This window comes from Cucurbita pepo, chromosome LG07 (assembly GCF_002806865.2).
Source record: "Cucurbita pepo subsp. pepo cultivar mu-cu-16 chromosome LG07, ASM280686v2, whole genome shotgun sequence".
In the NCBI taxonomy this organism is placed as follows: Eukaryota; Viridiplantae; Streptophyta; class Magnoliopsida; order Cucurbitales; family Cucurbitaceae; genus Cucurbita; species Cucurbita pepo.
Window position 1 is genome coordinate 8,789,089 of NC_036644.1, and position 10,461 is coordinate 8,799,549.

The following is a 10,461-nucleotide window of genomic DNA, read 5'->3' on the forward strand; positions in this document are numbered from 1 at the left end:
GTAAGGAATGCACATTTCCATCGGTACGAGGCCTTTTGGAGAAACTAAAAGCAAAGCCACGAGAGCTTATGCTCGGAGTGGACAATATCATACGATTGTGAAGAGTTGCGATTTCTAACAATTTTGAAAATAAAACTATTCTATGCCCTGCTCAACCAGATCTCTGTGACATCCCGTGGGGAACCCCTATCCCGATTCCCACACTGATTTACTTGGAGCAATCCTATGTTTGGTGACCTCTTGAGAATTTTCATAAGATGCACGTAAATTAGGACAAAACATGTTGGAAAGGCACGTGTTGGTATGTGGGGCTCAACCAAATCTCCGTGACGTCCCGTGGGGAATCTCTATCCCGATTCCCACACTGATTTACTTGGAGCAATCCTATGTTTGGTGACCTCTTGAGAATCTTCATAAGATGCACGTAAATGAGAACAAAACATGTTGGAAAGAACATAGGATCATGTCCTATTTAAAGTTTAAGGATCTATTAGACACGTTAATCAAAGTTCTAAAAACTTATAATTTAACAAAAAGTATGAGAGAACGATGATGGTCGGGTTTGAAATGGGAGAGGGGTGTCGGGACCCGAGAGGAAGATAGTCACATGGGCATGGTTGATGGTGTTGTCCAGTCCATTTCCTTCTGTCCACCATTGGTCCCTCTCACAAAAACCTCTCTTAAAACTTATCCTCAAAGTTCAAACAAACCCACACATTCCCCAATACCCTTTTTCTTTTGTGTTTTTGTGGTTGTGGGTCACCAATACCAAACTCTTACCTTTTGTCTCTCTAACCCTAGCTATCATACCCTTTTTCTTTCCTTTTCCGACGTCTTCGACCGGTTATATTTCACCCGAGCTGATGTAGTCGCATTCTCGACCTTTCGGTTGAGTAGCTATACCATTAAACCTTAGCTATTACACCCTTTTTCCTCCTTTTCCGATATTCTAGATTGGAGATACTTCACTCGAGCCGTTACAGTCCCATTCTCAAACCCTAAGTTGAGTAATCATAACATTAAACCCTAGTTAGTACACTCTTTTCCTTCCTTTACTGGTCTCTTAGATCGGAGATATTTCACTCGAGCCGTTACAGTCGCATTCTCAAACTCTAAGTTGAGTAACTATAACATTAAACCCTAATCATTACACCCTTTTTCCTACTTTCCCGGTCTCTTGGATTGGAGATATTGCACCCGAGTCATTCCAGTCGCATTCTCAAACTCCAAGTTCAAAAATTATATCATTAAACCCTAGCTATTACACTCTTTTCTCTCCTTTTTCGGCCTCGTGAATCAAAGATATTTCACCCGTGTCGTTACAATCCCATTATCAAACTCTAAGTTGAGTAATTATAACATTAACCCTAGCTATTACATTATTTCCCCTCCTTTCCCGGTCTCTTGGATCGAAGATATTCCACCCGAGCCATTACAGTCCCATTCTCAAGCTGCAAGTTGAGTAATTACAACATTAAACCCTAGCTATTACACTCTTCTCCCTCCTTTCCCAGTCTCTTGGATCAGAGATATTCCACCCGAGCCGATACAGTCACATTCTCAAACTTTACATTAAATAACTATAACATTAAACCCTAGCTATTCTCGATGAGCTAAGTCGAGTAATATTTCAAACGAATATCTTTACTCTAAAAAAAAGTAGTAATTAAACGAAATTAGGTCGAATGATGATCGCAAAGAAGAAAGGTCGAGAGGAAAAAGGGCAAAGTGGAGTCAAATCAATAAATGAAAGGGAAAAAGGTGATGCTCCCATGTGTGGGAACATGATGGGTGGTTAGGGTTTCTCTCTATTTTTTGATTTGTGTACTCAAAATTCCAATTTTGTCTTTCCCTTTTATCTACTCACATGCCTCCAACATTAATGCATTTTCGATTCTAGGGTTTCCGATATTAAAACTCTCGGGATCATAATTCCGACTTACGATTTGTCGAAAAAGGTATCGATATTTAACTGATTGAGTTCAGTGCATATCGATCGTGTTTGACCATGTTCGTGTTCATTTGGTAAGCTCGTGAATTTAGAGTGGGTTGAATTACAAATTCGACTCGTGTAGGGTTTGATAAAACAGCATAAACCGTTTCTATAGTTTTGATAATATCTTTAAAAAACAGTCTTTGTCGTGACAAACTGTATAAATTTGAAGACTAAGCAAGAAAGTGAAACGCTTACAACTCCTACGACATAACTATGTTACCTACTTGACGCACTAAGAACCTATATCCCAACACGAGTTATTTTAATATGCTTTGTATTCTTTAGGAGGTCACCCAACATAAAATTGCTCAAGTTAAACACGTTTTATGTAACAGCTCAAGCCCACAACTAATAGATATTGTTCACTTTAGCCCGTTGCATATCGTCGTCAGCCTCACGGTTTTAAAACGCATCTACCAGGGAGAGTTTTCCACACCCTTATAAGGAATGTTTCGTTCCTATCTCCAACTGATGCGGGATCTCACATTTTAATTTTTAAATTCTTATGACTGAACCACCGAAAAAAAATACACCTTATCAGTATAGATAAAGACATTAATTTTTTTTAAGCATTTTTTAACCATTCTATTGCCAAGATCACTCACTCATAGTGGTCTCAGTTCATTCATATATTTCTCATCTATTCGGGCTTATAATTATTTATATTAAAAATGATATTAAAAAAATTATTCCACGTACTAAGAAAAAGGACCAAGTTGATAAATGGAATATATATATATTTATATATATTATAAAGTATGATGTGACAATATTTTTATAGCATATCTACATCGAGTTGGGGAAAAAGGACCAAGTTGGCTGGAATATGTTCCTTTATTAACTTAATTAATTAAACTTTTCTTTTTAGTCCTTCAATTTATTTTTACTTTTCACTTTACCCCCTACTCCTAAAAATATTTTCCTTTTCCCCCTATAAATAAAACTCATATCTCTTTACGATAATTTAATAAAATAAAATTTGTATATCGTAACCGAGTAGATTTATAAAGTTTAATTGATTTTATATCATCAACCCGTCTTGCTGGGGCAGGGTGACTTTTTTCTTTCACAATAATAGATCTAGACGACTATCCTACCTTCTGTTTCTTACAAGTTTACGTCTATCCCTAGTCGGGTTCTTTCTCCCTTATCAAACTGACTTGACAAGGAATCCATTCTCGTGACACAAAACACAACCCCTACACACATCTAAGAGCACGCTTCGTGCCTATTCATACAAGACCCGAGTATGCGGGTCGAGGTTTGGCGAGGTACCCACTACTCAGAATACCCTCACAAAAGGAAAAAGATGTGTCTGTCAAGCTCGACCAGAAATGTTATGCTTACACACAAGACTAATCCTCTCGAGTTTTGAGCATTCTAAATGTCAAAATTTTATTTTTATTTTTTTAATTTAGATTTTTCTCTCATGGTATAACATTTATCCCCTCTTGTCACGGTCGTGAAACAAGGAAATAAAATAATTATTATTATTTTTGTTCGATAATGAAATCTTATTAAAACTATCATATCTGTCTTCGGGATCAAATAAGATAAGGTCGATAAAATTTTATAAATAGATTTTATGCATTGATAAAACTCTCGTAATCGGCCTCTATAAAATTTTAACGGATTATAAATTATAATTCAAATATTTAAAATTATANAAAAAAAAAAAAAAAAAAAAAAAAAAAAAAAAAAAAAAAAAAAAAAAAAAAAAAAACACATGAACTTGTCAGCCTTTCAATATTCTTTTTAAATTAAAGGATATTTTTCTGACAAGTTTTATGATGCTCAAACATTATTCAAACATCAATGAGAGATTCTAATTTAGGAAATTAGCATAAAATTTATTATTATTTTTAATTTAATATTTTAATGTAATCTACCCGACATGTTGTTTTATTAATGAATTGTCCTAGATTAGAGTTATCTAGCTCGGCCATAATAAACACATGGAATCAACCCATACGCTTATGGTCAATTCCTGAAAACCATGAACGATCACTGCACTCACGATTCATCTCGACGATGAACTTATCTAGGATAGGTCTTGAGCGAGTGACCTTGTTTTAATGGCAATGGTCCATGTGGGTAACAAAGTAGTTGGCTTGAGCACGAGATCACTGCACTCACGATTAACTACGAAGCCGCGTCTAGTAAATAGCGGACATGAATTAACTACGTATGAACCAAAATATAACACATGATAAGCTATGCAAGGCATAGACATGATTATGTTGTTATCTATGGCATCAACCAACGGTTTTCTGCCTACTATGTCACGATTATGTGCCTACGGTTAGTGCACATACATATTCTAGTTCGTATAGGCACATGGTCACTCCCCCACGTTTACTAGGTCAAAAATCTAGAGGGTCATTAATCTTTTTTAGTAGTGCTAGAGTCATTTACCGCTAACCCACGTATGTATCTTAGTAGGCAGGCACTATGTTATGATGCTACTATGATGAGACTCAAGACGTGTGAGATCCCACATTAGTTGGAGAAGGGAACGAAACATTCCTTATAAGGGTGTGAATACCTCTCCCTAGTCAACGTGTTTTAAAACTGTGAAGTTGACGATGATACACAATGAGCTAAAGCGAACAATATCTACTAGCGACGGACTTGAACTATTACAAGACGTTTATCAGCTACCTTTAGTATTGATGGAGTCATTTATGGCTGACCCACGTTGATAGCTTAGCTAGTTTGACAGAATTTCAGCTATTTGCATACCTAGACCGTTAAGCCTAGATGTATGTACGCTATGTTTCAAGATAAGTACAAATGTTCGGTCAAGGCCCATTACGTGCAATGTATCAAAAACCTATAATTTTACGTTTAAGTACTTACGACTCTATAAATAGACTGTTTACCGATTATTTTTAAACTCAATCATGTCAGAACATTGAAAGAAGTGCGAATATGACATGGAACAGGTCAGTGAAAGGTCGTGGTGAAATATATTTTACTTATGTTTTTTTAGGTCAAATTCTAAAACCTATATGATCTCGAGCTTCCAATTTAGTGATTCTGGTTCTCTCTACACGTACCGGTCGTTAGTAAATTATGTTTACACACAGTCATTTTTAGCTCTTATATTGATCAAACTTTTTTCACACGTACCCATCGTAACCATTACTTAAGTACAAGAATACTTCGAAAATAAGTAAAACATGCTCGAGATACTCCGTCGAAAGACCTCTAAAATATATGCATTTATAACCATTTCAATCATCACTGTCCATATATTATCGAGTATCTACCTATGTCAATATCTTTCTAAGTGAATCGATATATAGTTTTATTACGACCCTATCAATATGGTAATATACATATTCAAAATACCCATAAACTTTGTGATTTGTATAAAAAATATCCCTAAGCTTTCAAAATTTTCAATAATATTGAACCCATACGTGTTTCTGTAGGTCTTAGTGTAACGGGTTTGTCTGAAAATATACGTACCCATATTTTTCCGTCGCGTCGTGCATTTCGTGTCATTACCCTTCGTCCCGCTTCGATTTGTCTAGATTTGATCCAAGCGGGTTCAAGTGACTTGAAAAAAAAGTTTCAAAAATACCTTTAAACTTTAAAAAATATATATACAATTTTAAAAATAACATTAATAAAAAAAAAATACACAAAAAGACCGCTCATAAATCACCTCCAAACTTTTTTTTAAACTTTTTTTTAGTTTATGTGTATTAATTTTACTTTTAAAAGTTCATGCGTGAACGTCATCTTAATGGTTTCTTCCATATACTAACGTTAACAGTATTAACGATTTTTATAAAAAATTAACGATAAAAATATTCTTAAAAGTTAAAAAAATATTTTAAAACAAAGTACAAAATTTAGGAGTATTTTTATGAACCGAGAGAAAGTTCAAAACTAAATTCATTCGGGAACAATCCTATATAGTATTTGCGTGAACTAGCGGTCCGATTACTCAGTGTGGGTGCTCCCTACAGCATGAACGAACCTTTTCGGAACTGCTTAGGAATGGGCGCCACGAGACCAGCCCGAATCCAGCCAAGTTCTCTTTCTTCTCATCTACCCTTCCCAACAATTGTACCTTTTCTAAGCCAAGCGGGAATGGACTCTGTCTTCGTCTTCTTCCTTTCCCTCTTCTCGTAACCCTTATCAGTAAGAAAAAGAGTCCGTGGTTGCCACGAGAGCTCCGTACTATATATATATATATATATATATATATATATATATATATATATTTTTTTTTTTTTCTTTTTAATCTTTTAACATTTTTTTGGTGATATATAAAATCCAAAATTACTCCAATTTTAGTCAAACGTTGTAAAGATTAAGTTGGACAAAACAAGATTAAAATAATAATAATAATAAATGTTTTGTGGAATTTTATGTAAAAAAAACCTTAAAATAATAGATTTTCATGGCCACATGTTTTTTAATTTGTCAAAAGAATATATCAAATCCTTAAAGACATAGATTTATTATTATTTTTCTTTTATTGGAAATAATATAAATATTAGGTGTTAAATGTTTATTGGTCAATGTTTATTTATTATTTAATAATTATAAATTGGAAAAAGAAAAAGGAATCATATAGAAAATTGATAGTCTTTAAATTGAAAATTTTGCATGTTACTTCATTGCTTAGGTGGCTAGTTATCAAAGTTGAACAATCGGTCTAACGGAAATAGTGTGCTCGTATTATATTATTGGGTCTATATATCGAAACTTATCCTTCCTAGTAAAACGTGGTATGTTCGAAGACTAGTATGACCCGACAACTTCGAGCAGGTTTCTCGCTTGTTGTTTTAGAAAGATGACTGTGTAGAATTTATTGATTCACGAATTGAGTTAAAAATAGGGTTATTCTATCTGTTTTGGTGGATCGTGACCTAATCACTGTGTTTTTGCTTATAGATATGGAAGGTGGGAGAAGGTAGGTCACTTCCGTGGAGAATAAAACACCTTTATCGGATTAGAATCGTTGACATCGAATGTGTTGTTCAGCTTCGTGAGTCTACATGTGTAATAGCCCAAGCCCACTACTAGCAGATATTGTCCACTTTGCCCCGTTACCTATCGCTGTCAACTTTACGGTTCCACACCCTTATAAGGAATGCTTTGTTCCCCTATCCAACCGATGTGGGATCTCACAATCCACCTCTCTCGGAGCCCAGCGTTCTCGTAGCACACCGACCAGTGTTTGGCTGTGATACAATTTGTAACAACCAAAACCCACTACTAGCAAATATTATTCGTTTTGGCCACACCTCTCTTGGGGCCAGCGTTCTCGTAGCACATCGACCAGTGTTTGGTTGTGATACCATTTGTAACAACCAAAATCCACTACTAGCAAATATTGTTCGTTTTGGCCACACCTCTCTTGGAGGCCAGCGTTCTCGTAGCACACTGACCGGTGTTTGACTTTGATACCATTTGTAACAACCAAAACCCACTACTAGCAGATATTGTCCGTTTTGGCCCCACCTCTCTTGAGGGCCAGCGTTCTCGTAGCACACCGACCAGTGTTTAACTTTGATACCATTTGTAACAACCAAAACCCACTACTAGCAGATATTGTTCGTTTTGACCCCACCTCTCTTGGGGACCATCGTTCTCGTAGCACACTGACCCGTGTTTGGCTTTGATACCATTTGTAACAGCCTAAACCCACTACCAGCAGATATTGTTCGTTTTGGCCCGTTACGTATCACCATCAATCTGGTTTCCAAACCTTTATAAGAAATGTTTCGTTACTCTCTCCAACCAATGTAGGGTCTCACAATATGTCTTTCTCGTTGCTCCCAACGACTTTTGGAAAAGTTAAGGAAAGACGGGCAGCCATGTTAGAAAAGTAATAATAGGTTGAAAATCGTACACATGGAAACATTGGACAAGTACACATTCTATGTTTTTTCTTGAGCCACCAATGTTTTTCAAACATCTCTCCTTCTACGAAGCTCACATCAAAACCCTACAAAAACACCTATCTCCTCCTCCTTCGCAAACACCCATCTTTTTTCCTCTCTCTTTCATGGAGAATCTTAGAAGCCTTCCTAATCATCTTCGTCACGACAAACTCGAAGCTTCGAATTACCGAGCAACAATGGCGAACAAACCCATCAAAGTGAAGTACATTTCAAGTCCCATGATGGTGAAGGCCAACAACGAGTCTGAGTTTCGAGCCATAGTTCAGAAGCTCACCGGCCAGCACTCGGCCGATGATGCTTTTGATCGATCACCTCAAGAATTCAACCATGCTTTTTATCCCCCGTCGTCTACTGTGACTTCTTTTGACTCGAAGGATTGTTATGGTTTGGTTTTCAGTGATGCTTACGATCCGATCGGGGTCGGTGAAATGAAAGATTCTTTATATGGGTTTCAAGCTTCTTATGTTGATGTATGGAGATGAAAGTGAATTTTGTATTTAATATTTTAGAGATAATTAATATAAATTTCATTTTGTTTTACCTTTCGTGAATAAGATGACGGGAAAAACTTAAAAGAATTGAAAGTTATTACTTATACTATTATGATATCTCTTCTTTTTTAGTGGCTCAATCGTAGGAACTTCATAGTTGAGCGTCTTTTACTTCGAGCAATTCTATGTTCGGTGACCTCTTGAAAATTTCTTTAGAAGACATGTGAGTGAGGACAAAACATGTTAGGATGACTCGTGTTTGTTGGTCTGTGGGGATAAAGATAGAATTTGAAGTGGAATTTTTGAATCTAAGAAAGGAACATGATATCAAATGCCAACGAGATATGTCCACATTAGCACGTTAATACATATATTCAAATCTCGAGGCTCAGCTCTAGATAAGTGGTGGAAACTATCGAGCTCGAGTATAGCTCACCAAATATTTTTCCATTTGCTTTCTTTTTCCTTAGATATTGTTTATATTACCCACTCCCACTTACGCCTCCCTTTCCTCGAAACTAACCCTCCTTATCTACGATATTTTTTTTTCTCTCGTTCGATTCGTTCAGCTCGATAGTAATTGATGTGTACTTTCAATCGAGAAGTCAGAGGTTAGAACCACTTTACTTCTCAAACCCTCTTCTATCTTTAAAAACTAAATTTACGGCTGAAAGTAAGGGTGTTAAAAAAAACTCGATGATCCGAAAATTTGAGTTGATTCATGGGTTTCTTTAATTCAATTCAAATAAATTATTAATTTAAAAAATACATTATTTTGTTGGCACCAATTTGTCGTATTAACGAAGCTTTGTAAAGTTTAAGGATGTTACTGAATAAGATAAAAAAAACTTGAATATTTTCTACCGTTTAGCTATATTAATACTTTATATCAATTCCTTAAACGGGAATGATTTACATTGGATTACCCGACAAAGAAGTACCTTAAGTCAAACATGTTTGAGTTTTTATGATCGAGTGACTGAAAAGACAAGCACATATCATCTCGGTTCATTCATATGCTCCTCTTCTTTGGGACCGTCCTAGTGCTTAAAGCATCTGCCCCGAACTTCGATCATAGTCGATGGGTTCGGTTTAAAAGCATCCACAACTTTTTCCTCTATGGAAATTAATAATTGAAAGTTAAGGTAGAAAATTGAATTGTTTGATGAAAGAAGTTTATTTTTGTCGTTTATGAATTTGTTTATTTTTCTTTGGAAAAGATTATGTTGATAGATAAATGATTGTGATTGATGTTGATTTTAAATTTGAATAGTATTAGTAAACCACATGAATTTCAAACAACTATGGCCATAGATGTGAGTAGTAAATATATGATGAAAACATTTTGAAAATTTAAATATGTATTCAAATTTTAACTTTATTTTTGTTTTGGTTTAAATTACATTTCCGTTCGTGTACTTTGAATTAGGGGTATATATTGAACACGAGAATCCGAGTACTTGAATCGACCCAACCCAAATTATAAGGGTTGAGCTGGGTTATATAGCATTTTGGGTTGGGTTAGGTTGTGCTTTCAGGACTCGATCCAATTTAGGTTGAGAGGATTAGGTCAACTCGACCCAACTTGATTACGTTAAAAAAAGAAAAAGAAGCCCTGTTCATTTTCGGTGCAAGAGCGCTTGATCAGTGATATTACGCACTCTTTCAAGGGTGGCTGCTTCTAGGCAAATCTCCTGGTTGTCTCTGCACCCCTACCTCCTTTATCACTGAGCCGTCATTTAGTGGCCTTAGCTGGTGATTCGGGCTGTTTTCCTCTTGACGATGAAGTTATCCCCTATTGTTTCACTGGCCGACTTTGACCCTTGTTATTTTAAGATCATATCTAGTATTCTGAGTTTGCCTCGATTTGGTACCACTCTTGCGCCCCGCATTGAAACAGTGCTTTACCCCTAGGTGTCCAGTCAACTGCTGCGCCTCAACGCATTTCGGGGAGAACTAGCTAGCTCTAGGTTCGAGTGACATTTCACCCCTAACCACAACTCATCTGCTGATTCTTCAACATCAATCGGTTCGGACCTCCACTTAG